This window comes from Dromiciops gliroides, chromosome 6 (assembly GCF_019393635.1).
Source record: "Dromiciops gliroides isolate mDroGli1 chromosome 6, mDroGli1.pri, whole genome shotgun sequence".
Taxonomy (NCBI): Eukaryota; Metazoa; Chordata; class Mammalia; order Microbiotheria; family Microbiotheriidae; genus Dromiciops; species Dromiciops gliroides.
In genome coordinates, this window is record NC_057866.1 from 251,182,975 (window position 1) to 251,196,133 (window position 13,159).

Here is a 13,159-nt window from a genome sequence, read left to right on the forward strand (position 1 = left end):
CCAGAAAACAGCAGTCAGGGATATCAATTCACCCTTTTCTTTTTTCTTTTATTTACTTTTCTTTTAAATGGTTTTGTACGTAGAGTATAACATTATAAACTCAATACAATACATAGACAAAAAAGTTAACTCCCACATCTTTCACATATCTCTTCAAAAAGCGAATGTAGAACATCCATCTGGTTAAAACCAACATGTTCTCTCCCTTGAAATGTCATCCAGGTTTTTCCAAGAAGACCCCTGAACTGCTTGTTTATCTTGGAATGGTCTCAGAAAGCTCTGCCAATGACTACACAACAGGATAAAACCCTCAGAATCCATTCAAATAGGAGGAGCAAAGAGAATGAGGAGAATCTATTCAAATTTTATCTTCCCTTATGTCTTGTTGTCTCCTCCTCCTCCTAAGCAAACACCCCAAACTCCAAAACTTCATTAGTCTTTATCACCAAAGTCCCCTTGGCTTCTTCCACCTCCTTCTCAGTCACTGAAGCACTGCCATCACAACTGCTACCTTGGCCTTCAAAGCCACTGGGTTTTGATTATTCCAGAGTTATTTTGTTTCCATCAATCTCTTCATCTCCCAAGGCTTCTCTCACAGCTTTAGCATCTTCCGAGTCGAAGTCCATATCTGTATCTGTCTTAATTTCAATGTAGGCAATTGCTTTGGGTGTCTCATCCTTGGTGCAGATCAGTCTAATCTTTAGACCATCATGTTTTCCTTTCTGTGACTATCCGGGCACCAAGAGAGTCATAAAAGGAATCCTTCATTGTTTCTTCTATTATGTCTTTGAACAGACCTTTGAGGAACAACGTTTTGTTGGACTGGCTCCTTGGACCTGACTTAACTCTTTTCTGTCCCTTTAGCTCTAGTCAGATGACCCTGCCTTCAATTTCTATATTGTTACAAGAATTCAGGGCTTCTTTTGCCTCTTCCACAGAGGTAAATTCAATGAATTCCTACACTTTATGTCAACCTTGATTGTTCTGGGGCAAACTGATCCATGTTGCCTTCTCAAACACTCCCTGAAGATTTTCTTTAAGTGGTTCTGTAGGTTATATTATTCATCACCAGTGTCTTTTAGTCTCTTGAATTTCTCTTATTCTTGACTTGTCTCTCCTGAGCAGTTGAGAATGATTCCTCAACTATCCACCTCAGTTCCCTGTTTCTCTTCCAAGACCTTATCCACTTCTGCTTCTGTCTTAATTTAAATGTAGACAATTTCTTTGGGTGTCTCATCCTTGGTGCAGACCATTCTAACCTTAATAGAGTCTTCACACACTTAGAAATCGTTCTGAGTTACTGAGATTCTGATGAAGTGTCATTGAATCTTGAATTTTTTTTAATTTTCTTTTGTCTTTTCCAGTTTTATTTCAGAGTTGAGGACTTCAGAGCCATTGAATTCCAGGGTTTTTCCATGTCTTCAGCAGTTCAAATTCTACACAGTCAAATATCTTAGTTGTGGCAATACTGATGTCCACAACTGTAAGGTCCTTTTTTTGCAAAGAAGTTCATTATACCAGTTTTTAGCTCATAATCAGTTTTGTTAGAGTTCATTTTACCAGTGAAGCAACTGAAATTTGTAAATGTTTCAGCTTCCAGTGTCTTTTTTCTTGGCTTAAGGGGTTTTCTTTTTGTCCACTTCCCTTTCCCTTTTTGCTGGTGCTTCTTTAATGGACACCTCCTCTTTTCATTCATCTCCTTTCTCCTCTTCTTCCTCCTCCCTTACCTATGGTTCCTTGTTTTTCCATCTTTCCCAGGGATCGCCTTTGCAGAAGCAACATTCTCTTTGGCAGGTATGGTATCCATAGCTTCTTCTTCAGAGTCATCCTCATCTTCATCCTCATCACTACCATCTTTCTCCTCATCCTCTTCCTCCTCGTCCACAGATTCTTGTCTGGCTGGAGCTGCTCCCATTTTTGTGTCTTTGTGTGATTCAAATTTGATCCTCTTCATCTTCACTGTCTTCCTCTTCAGAAACACTGTCTTTTTTCTTGGCATTTTTTCACATTTTTTCCCCTTGGTTGGGAGTTGGGGGCTGCTGCTTTAACTGGAGCTTTCTGTCTGGTATGATGAAAGCTTTGGCTGGGATAGCCATTTTCTTGTCAGAGGTCATGGTGGTTTTCTTACCAGGAGTCATGACTGCTTTCTTGGCAGGTGTAGTGGTAAAAATAATAGCTTTTTTTGGCTACTCATCCCATCTTTGTTGGTATAGTTATAGCCTGTATGTTTTTCTTCTGAAGGAATGCACGTTCCAATCCACCCACTGCTTCCTTCTTCATCTTCTGACATGTCCTCATCCTGTCTTCTATCTCCTTTGGGGAGGAGCCATTTTCTTTGACTCACCTTGATTTTTAGCAGCCTTCCTGATGGCAACACTTGACTAGGGATCACAGAGTGCAAATCTTTTGGCAGAGGCCCAGGCAAGTTAGTGGCCTTAGAGAATTTAGGGAGTGGTATACAATGAGCAGCCCTTTGCTGATGGATGTATGAAATAATTAACAGAAGGCACTAGAATTGATGGGGATTAAGTGACTTTCCTAGGGTTACAGAGGTGGTGTCTGAGACAAGATTTGAACTCAGGTCTTCCTGACTCCATTCACTGTGCCACTTAACACAATTATATTATGCAATTATTTCCAAAAGGACACATGCCCTAATTGTAAGACATAGGGAGGTTTGGGAGGGGATTTCTTTTCTTTAGATGTATGACTAAAGGAAGATTATATAATTGTGCAAATAAGAAAATAAGAGATCATCCAAGAGGAAAGAAAGCATTTCAATTATGTAAAATCTAAAATCTTTTTCACAAACAAAAACATTACAATTAGGAAGAAAAAATACTTCAAGGTGAGAAAAAACCTTTGCATGAAATATCTCTGATAAAAATCTGATATTCAAGAAGTATAGGGAATTAACAACAACAACAACAAAACACCACACATAAAGCCAGGAGTCATTTCCCAGTAGATATACAATCAGAGAATATGAACAAATCATTTTCAAAAGAAAAATTGCAAACTAATAGCAACCTTTTGAAAGGTTGCTGCAAATTAACAAGAGAAATGTATAAGTTTTGGTGCTTTATCTCATTGTTATTATTCTATTTAATACAGTTATTTATTGTTTCTGTGATTCAGAATGAATCCAACATTTTCAATAACTGCAGTCCATTATTCAGGATGTCATAACTTATTCTTCACTTATTTACATCTTTTGTCCAAATCTTATTAATTCAATATTATTTAATTATGATCTATAAAGAAATATTTTTGGCTTTATAATTTTTATGATTCCTGAATGCTGTCACACAACTAATTAAAAATATATATTGTAAGCTATTAAGAAATTGACAAACTCATTAATATTGCCTTTCAGAAATTGCCACAGGTAATTCAAATTTATTTTTGCCTAATAATCTGGTTTTCCCTATATTTCCTTTCATATTTGTTTTTCCCTGCTGCCACTCCCAATCACTCACACTTTACAATCAGCTGAATAAGTGGCTGAGAGTGCCAAAGATTTCATGCCCTTTATAAGCAGAAACAGGAATTAACATTACTTTCTTGGTGAGTTAAACTTGGATTTTCTTTCTGTTGGTGTTTTATAGTTTCTTTCAACCTATAGATGGGTGTCTACTTCCAATATTTGGGGGAAATTTTTCTGTATTTTTGTTAAATTGTGATAATCAAGAATCCTTTTTTATATTTGTCTAGTGGACAGAAATGCTCTTCTTCAAGCTTTCATGTGTTCTTTAAATCTTTTCTTTGGAGATTTTTCAACTACTTTTACCTTTGCTTTTGCAATTCTTTAAATATACCTACTCTGTCATTCACTTATACAAAGAATATGTTTTGGAGACATTATTTATTGTATTTCTTCTAAATTATCTACTCTTTTTTTAGACACTGACTTCTTCCTTAAGAATTCTAAGTCGGGGGCAGCGAGTTGGAAGAGTGGATAGAGCACTGGCCCTGTAGTCAGGAGGACCTGAGTTCAAATCCGTCCTCAGACACTTAACAATTACTAGCTTGTGACCCTGGGGAAGTCACTTAACCCCAATTGCCTCACCAAAAAAAAAAGAAAAGAATTCTTTCTAAGTCGTACTTTTTTTTTTCATTTTCATATTTCTTCTTTTATACCATTCTGGAAATTCTTGGAGTTTATCCATTGCCATTTTGGAGAACCTTGTAAAATTTATTGTAATATTTCATACTTTTCAGGAGTTTTTGTCTCCTAAGAAAATGAATCACCACTAAGTTTGGTGTTTTTCTTAGATTATTTGCTTTTCTCCCTCCTTTGTTAGCTCTTCTCAGTGTCTTAGTCTTTGTTAGTCTTTTCAGTTACTCTTATTAGTTTTCTAGTAACTCTGAAGTAATTGTGCTTTTTGCTATCACTCCCTTTCCCTTTCCTCCTACCGAGACAGGCCCAATACTTTTTTGTACTCATCATTTGTCTGTTACTGCTGGTTCATTCTTCTCTTAGTCTATGCCAGGGATAATAATGATCAACTGGATTGTTGCTGCAGAGAGACTCTGAGAAATCAAAGAAAACATTCAAGAAGCTTATAATATAATGGGGGAGATAACTTGTATACCCGTATATACAAAGTAAACTATTTACAGGAGAAATGGAAAATACTAATTAACTGCAGGGAAGTGCTGGAATTAAGAGATGTAAGGGAAGGCTTTATGAGGTAGAATTTTAATTAAGACTTAAAGAAGGGGCATCTAGGTGGAGCAGTGGATAGAGCACTGGCCCTGGAGTCAGGAGTACCTGAGTTCAAATCCAGCCTCAGACACTTAACACTTACTAGCTGTGTGGCCCTGGGCAAGTCACTTAACCCCAATTGCCTCACTAAAAAAAAAAAAAAGAAAAAAGAAAAAAAAAAGACTTAAAGGAAGCCAGGGAACTCAGAAATCAGAGAGGAGGAGAGATAGAATTCCATGCATGAGGGAAAACCAGAGAAATTCCTAGCATCAAGAAATGGAATGTCTTGTTTGTGGAACAGCCAGAAAGCCAATGTTACTGGATCAAAGACCACATGGCAGAGAGTAAGGTGTAAGAAGACTGGAAATAGAATAGGGCACTCATTTATAAAGGGTTTTTGATGCCAAACATAGGATTTTTATATTTGTTCCTGGAAGCAACAGGAAGCAATTGGAGTTTAGTGAGTCTGTGACATGATTAGACCTATGTTTTGGGAAAATCATTTTAGTGAATGAATGGTGGATGGATTGGAGTGGGGAGAGAATTGAAGCAGGTAATTGAAATAATCCAATCATGGGATGATAAGTGCCTGTACTAGTGTGGTGGCAATATGAATGGAGGGGGCGGGGCATTTGAGTGAAGGTGGAAAGGTGAAATTGATAGGCCTTGGAAATAGCTTGATTTTGGGTAGTTAAGAAATGGTGAGAAATCTCGGAGGACTCCTAAGTTGTGAGTCTGAGATCCTGCCCTCTACAGTCATAGGAAAGGTGGGGACAGGAGGATTTAGGGAGAAAGATAATGAGATCTGGTTTGGATATAATTTGTTTAAGATGTTTACTGGACATCCAGTTTGAGATGTCTGAAAGGCAGTTGGAGATTAGAGATAGGAAGTCAACAGTGAGATAAGAGGAGGATAGGTGGATGTGAGAGTCATCAGCATAGACATATGATAAATAAATCTACAGGGGCTATTGAGATCACTGAGTAAGTAGTATACAGGGAAAATAGAAGAGGGTCCTGCACAGAACCCTGAGGGACAACCATGATTAGAGAGTGTGATCTGGACAAGGATTCAGCAAAGGAGACAGAGAAGGAGCAGCAAGATAGATAGGAGGAGAACTAAGAGTGGTGTTCTGAAAACCTAGAGAGAAGTGAGTATCAAGGAGGAGAGGAGAGAGAGTGATCAACTGAATCAAATCCACAGAGAGGTCAAGGAAAATGAGGACTAAGAAAAGGCTTTGGCAACTAAGAGATCCTTAGTAATTTTGGAGAGAGCAGCTTTGACGAAATGATAAAGTCAGAAGTCAGATTGTAAGGGGTTAAGAAAGGAATGGAAAGAAAGTGGAGACATCTATTGTAGATACCCTTTTTGAGGTGTTTAGCCACAAAGGGCAGAAAGATGATAATGGGGATGGAAGAATCAAGTGAAGATTTTTTCATGATAAGGGAGACATGGGCATGTTTGTAGGTAGTCAGAAATGAGTCAGTAGTGAGGGAGAGATTAAAAATAAATGAAAGAGTGGTTATGACAGAATGAGCCATCTGTTGGAGGACACAGGATGAAATGGAATCAGGTGAACAAGTAAAGGGTCTAACCTTAGTAGAGTATGGTCATTTCATCATGTGAGATAGGGAGTAAGGAGGAGAAGGTGGCAAAAGGCACCCAACTAATAGAAAATGAGGAAGAGGGTTCAAAAAGTAGTTCACAGAAAATGGCCTCATTTTTTCTGTCAAATATAAGGCAAAGTTCTCAACTGACTGTGGGGAGTGGGAGCCATTGGAGTTTTAAGGAGAGATGAAAAAGTTTCTGAAAAGGCCATTGTGGAAAGTGTCATAATGAGTTGTTAAGGGAGATATAGTAGGATTGCCAACTAGTTTGGGGCCCAGTTGAAGTTATGTAACATGTTTATTTTGAATCTAGTCAGAATGGTTTTGATTTTCCCCACCTTCATATAGCAGCATGTGTTTAAAAGGGAAAGTGGGGCAGCTAGGTGGCACAGTGGATAAAGCACAAGCCCTGAATTCAGGAGGGCCTGAGTTCAAATCCAACCTCAGACACTTGACACTTACTAGCTGTGTGACCCTGGGCAAGTCACTTAACAGTCATTGCCCCACAAAAACAACAACAACAAAATTAAAATAATTTTTTTTAAAAAAGGAAAGTGTTGAATGGTGGAAGTGATCCAAGGTTGAGGCTTGATTGGGCATTTGTTAAAGGGCTAGGAAATTCAATAAATTAGTTAGGTCAGATTAGGGGTTTCAGAACTCTTGAGCATGGATGGTAGATTTGTGGATCGCACACATTGCATGAAGGTGTAAGGTGTAAGAAGACTGGAAAGGTATAAACAGGCCAGATTATGAAGAATTTTAAAATTCAAAGAGATGAATTTAGATTTGATTCTGGAAGCAATAGGGAGACATTGGAATTTATAGAATGGGGACATGACATGATCAGACCTGTGCTTCAGGAAGAACAATGTGACAGCTGAGTGGAGTATGGCCTGGAGCAAGAAGAGATTTGAGGGAGGGAGAAGCACCAGAAAGGAATTTCATTAGTCCAGGAGTGAGGTAATGGAAAAGTCAGAGGAGAGAAGGTAAAACTGACAGTACTTAACAACTGATTGTATATGGAAGGGCAAGAGAATGAAGAGATGAGGATGACACATAGGGTGCCTGGGTTACTCTACCTCACACACAACACTCTCTCAGCTTCATGACTTTTTACTAGCTATCCCCCGTGTCTGTAATTTTCTCCTTTCTCATCTCCATATCAAGTGTTCTGTGATATTCCTTGGATCCCAAATAGAACCTCACCTTCTACAGGAAACCTTTTCCTATCCCCCTTAGTGACTTTGCTCTTTTGATTCTCTTCTTTATCTTATGTGTGTCTTTCACGTATATAGTTGTTCACCTGTTGTCTCAACTGTTACATTTTTAGTTCTTTGGAAGCAGGAACTGTTTCTTGTCTTTTTTTGTACCCATCGTGCTTAGCACAGTATCTGTTACATAGTAGGTGCTTAACAAATATTTGTTGACTCTACTTGAGTATTATGAAACCACAGTTTAATAATCTTTGGAACATACAGATATTAAAGTGATGTGTAGATATGTTTCTATACATTGGGGTGGGGGAGAGAAAAACAGAACATAAACAGATTTCAAAAACAGATTACTAAGGAATGCATTCTTCTATTAGATTTAAGATGCTTTCTTCCTTGACAGAAAGTGAGATAAAGATATTTTCTTTAACTTAAATAATGTGATACATATCTGTACTTTTAAAATATATGGAAAAAAGTTGCTTTGGTTTTATAAATGAATAGTATCCTTGAGAATATACAAAAGTTAAGAGGTAAAACACATAACTAAGAAGTAGTCCTGGGTCCTTGTGGAATGAGATCTGTGAATGGCAGAAGAGTTAATTCTTTTTTTTAATGTGTTTTTCAGGCAATTGGGGTTAAATGACTTGCCCAGGGTCACACAGCTAGTAAGTGTCAAGGGTCTGAGGCCAGATTTGAACTCAGGTCCTCCTGAATCCAGGGTCAGTGCTGTATCCACTGCACTACCTAGCTGCCCCCAGAAGAGTTCATTCTTAAGCAAAATTTCCAAGAACAGATGAAACTTTAGTTTTGCATATCATGACTATAATATCAATGAGATTTAGATTTACAGGGATAGAGTTGATTTGGAGGTGTAATATTGCTTGGAAATACTGTTGTTATCAATTTCAACCTTATATTATTTTGCCACAAGACCTATTTCAAAGTTCAAGTTCAATTCTCATCCCCATTGGTTGGTTGTTGTCTTTTGTGCTGAAAGAAGTACAAAATGACATCACTATGTTGGAATCAAGGTACAATGTGTCTGACTGTTGCTGATCAGATCAATTTGAGCTCAGAAGGCTCTACCACAGGTCGGGTATGAATAATCCATATTCCAACCCCATTAATTAGAACATGAAGAATGTCATAGATGAACAGTTATTGTCAACTAAACAGCATGGTTAATCATTAAAACCAGCCACTTTAAATGACCATTCTGTTAGGGCTCAGCAGTTAATAAAAGGCTATGAAGTAATCAGAACTGATAAAGAGCTTCAGAAATAGGGGATCTTTTTAAAGAACGTCCCAGCTGTCCCATACTTCAGAGCTAAGTTTGCAATGACCGTAATTTGAGGCAGTATTTAAGCTCTTAATTGTTGAGATATCTCTACGGACTTAGAAGCATGTGCCCATTTTTGCTGTTGTATAGATAGACTGCTGCTCATATAAAATGACTAAAAATTGCCACCAGAAAAAGCTTTTGCAATCATTATTTCCCTTTAGATAGCTACAATTTCAGGGTTTCCTTTTTTGTTTTATTTTCATTGGGACAAAATGTGTGTGGGAGGTTGGGGGGGAAGTTGGGTAAGGGTGTATAGTGAGGTATCTACTACAGAAATCTAGTTTTAAAGCACATAGCTTCTCAGACAAAGTCCCAGTTTAATAAATCAAACTAACAACCACACAGGATGTGGCCTTTTCAGTTCCATCATACTTATAGGGAGCATTGTACTCAGACAACTATATGGCCAATGCTAAAAATATGCATGGATCTTGGTCAAATACAGAACAAATTATCAAAAAAATAAAAACCCCACCAGAGGAGATATCCCACTGAGATACAGTCTTTCTGATAAAAAAGAATAAGGCCATGGAAAATGTAATACTATTAAGGAATTTTAGTGACCTTGAACATGAGCTACTTGAATTTAGCACAGTAAGGAATGACTTCACAGGAGACAGTCCTAGAAGAGTATTAGATTTCCAGAAAGTATGGTTTAGGGAATTTTTTAAAAAGCTGGTGACTATGGGGCATTGAGAGGAAGTATTAAAATCCATGAGTCTGGAAGAAATCTGAAGAATCCCTAAAGACATTAAGGGATAATCTCTCTGAAAAAGAACAAAAGAAGCTCATGTGTCTCTTTAAAGTATTGCGATCTGGAGATAGTTAAAACAAATAACAGGAGGTTGGTGAGAAGGCAAAGAAAAAAAACAGAAACACACACACACACACACACACACACACACACACACAGAGGACTCCAGCTTTGCCTCTGAGCTTTGTGACATTATGAAAGTCACTCCACCTTGACAGATCTCCATATTCTCATCTGTAAAAAAGGGGGTTTGGACCAGGCCATGTCAATGGTTATTTCTACCTCTAACATTTTTCCTGATTTTGTGAAAGAGAAAGAGGACATTTCACTGGTAAAGATAAAGGAGAGGAAGGATTAAACAACAATATGAAAAAATCTATCAAGCCTCTCAGGAAAAGGATGGGAAAGGCAGCCAAAATGGCCTAACTAGCTAATGCTAGCTAAATGCATCAAGAAAACCAATAAGATGTTTTATAAGTACCTTAAGGGAAAGAAATACTTGAGAGTAGCTAAGCCCATAACAAATAAGGGCTTGAAATTAATGATGACTATAAAATAGTTGAGATAATGAACTTCTCTCTCAACTCTGCCTTTAGCAAGATAAATAAGGAAATGGAATTTGCAGAATTAGGAAGTAATGAAGACCTTGTAAAATAGCTATTAATACAAGGCAGGTAAGAGAATGCTTAGTGAACCTAAATAAATCAGGATGACTGGAAGATATGCAGTCTGGATTCTGAAGATGAGCACATAATGGAGTTACTAAATGATTGACAGTTGTTTTCAGAGAATAAGGAGAAGGGCCTCAGGTACAGAGAATAGAGAAAGTAGGGAGGCAAATACCAAGGGACTATAAAAAAAGATATTCAAAAGACAAATGCTAGCATTTATATAACACTTTAAAGTTTTTAAAGGCCTTTACAAATATCATCTCATCTCTCAACAAAACCTGTAAGGTAAGTACTATTATTATCCCAGGTGGCTCTGTTGATAGAGCACTGGGAAGTCAGGAAGACTCACCTTTAAAAGTTCAAATTCATCCTCAGATGCTTACTAGCGCTGTGACCTTGGGCAAGTCACTTAACCCTGCTTTGCTCAGTTCCTTATCTGTAAAATGAACTGGAGAAAGAAATGGCAAACCACTCCAGTATTGTTGCCAAGAAAATCCCAAATGGGGTCACAGTCAGATGACTGAAAAACAACTCAACAAAAATTATTTTCTCTATCTTAATGATGAGGAAACTGAGGCAGGAGTTAAATGCCTTGCTGCTCAGGGTCACACAACAAAGTAAAAAGTTGAGACCATATTTGAATTTAGGTTTTCTTGACACTGTACAGGACAATCACCCTACCCACTATACCACCTAGTTGCCAATGGATGAGGGGTAAAAGTCACTATAGTTATTATCATGCATAGAACTTAATAAAAATAGAATAAGTATGTAGAGGAAAATCACAGGGGAAAAAAGAAAAAAACATAAATCAAGCCAGCATGAGTGCTTTGTGTACTCTAGACAAAGTTTAAAAAATTGTGCCCTTTGTACCAAAGTATTGAATATTATCCATAACACCAATGTGTTTCTTGTGACATAGTTTTCATATAGTTATCACAAAACAAATACCTACGTGCGTTGGAAAGCAGAACTTTCTGTCATTGAAAATACATAAATTGGCAAAACAAAACAAAAAGTCAACACATGTCCTCTCCACATAATCAACATTATGACCCCTCCATGAAATCCCTTGTGATCTACTTTGTTCACCTTGCTACCCCTAGCACTGGTTCTGTTTTTCTGAGATAATTAAGAATGAAGAGCAGCACATTTTTACCTTTTACAAAACGAATAGAATGGGAAAACTGATGATTGTTAGAACAGACTTGGGGGGATCAGACTCATGAACTCAATAAATCTAAAACAGAACTCATTATCCTTCTCCTGAAATCTACCCTCTTCCTAATTTCCCTACTTCTATTGATAGTACCACCATTCTTCTATTCACTCAGCTTTGTAACCTCAGTGACATACCTGACTTGTCACTCTCCTACATCCCTCATGTCTAATCGATGCCAGGTCTTGTCTATTCTATCGTACACCACTTCTGCCATCCATTCTTTTCTCTCCACTACAACTAAAAACTTCTTCCCTAATGGCTTCCTAATTGGTCCTCCTTCATCCAGCTGTCTTTCCTGCCTTTTCATGCATCTTAGGTATGATTTATAAGTTAATATGCCTATAGTACCAATCTGACCATGTCACCCCTTCTTCCCCACTCAAGAAGCTTCCCCAGCTCTCAGCTACTTTCAAGATAAAACACAAACTCCTTAATTTGTCTTTTGGAATCTATAACAACATAGTTCCACATTGTTCCCTTGCAGGCACTTTACATTTTAGCTAAACTAGCCTACTTAGTCTTCCCCATAAATATCGCTACCCTTTTCTATGTCTAGAAGTGTATCCCTCCTTATAACCCCAACTTAGACATCTTAGCTCCTTTGAATCCAGGTTACCTGAAATGTTGCCTTATTCATGAGGACTTTCTTGATTGCCCCAGCAGTTAATGTTACTTCTAAAATTCCTTTCTATTTGTTTTGTGCTTATTTCTTTGAATACATGTTTCCCCCATCCCCCAAAGAGGATCATAAGCTTGTTGGGAGAAAGGGCCATTTCATTTTTGTCTTTGTTACCTTACCACCCAGTAGAGTGGTTAGAAAGCTCATTAAAGTGGTTAGTAAATGCTCATTAAATTGTTTGTCTCAAAGTCAATGTTTGGGGAAAAACAGTCAAAAATGAAATTTTGGCCAAGTGTGATGAGATCATCTATATTCTGCCAAGCATAAAAATATAGTTGATGAATTACATCTTCTAACTATTTAAATGGAGGGGGGATTCCCTCTTTGGCTTAGCTCCAGCCAGAAGTTATGGCCCCAGTAGGTCAGTTATTGAGTAAAAAACTTTCTGTTATAAGCAGGGTAGCTTCCACACCACATGGGTTTGGACCTGGGTTGAAATGAATCATGCAAACTGAAGGGAGGAGAAAGCTCTCTGCTAGGAATAGAAGACATCCTTAATTCTTAACTGACAATTTGCTAGCAAAACCTGAGATACTGTTCTGTTCTCTGAGATGAAGGGAGAGGAAATAGTGCTTCTGCTTTGGGAAAGGTTGTGAGGAATGGTCAGCCAATAAGCATTTATTTAGTGCCTAATATGTACTCAGAATTGAGGGTAGAAAAAGAGACAAAAGAGAGGTCCTGCCCTCAATGAACTCACAAGCTAATGGGGGAGATACCAAACAAATATGTACAAACTACATACAAGATAAATAGGAAATAATTTATGGAGGGAAGGCACAAGAATCAGGAGGGATTGAAAAGGCTTCCTGTTGGAGATGAGATTTTAGTTGGGACTTGAAGGATTCCAAGAAAGGCTATGGGTAAATGGTTGTGAGGATTCGTCAGAAAAAAAAAAAAGCCTAGAACCAAGAACCAATTCTTGTTTTGGAACAGTAAGAATGTCAGTGTCACTGGATGGAAG

The 13,159-nt window shown here is 37.8% G+C and overlaps 1 pseudogene; it reads right to left on the bottom strand.

Annotated features, from left to right (window-relative positions):
* Window positions 1-401: 401 nt before the first annotated feature.
* On the bottom strand, window positions 402-11,826 carry LOC122732274 (annotated as a pseudogene).
* Between the last annotated feature and the right edge of the window lie 1,333 nt (window positions 11,827-13,159).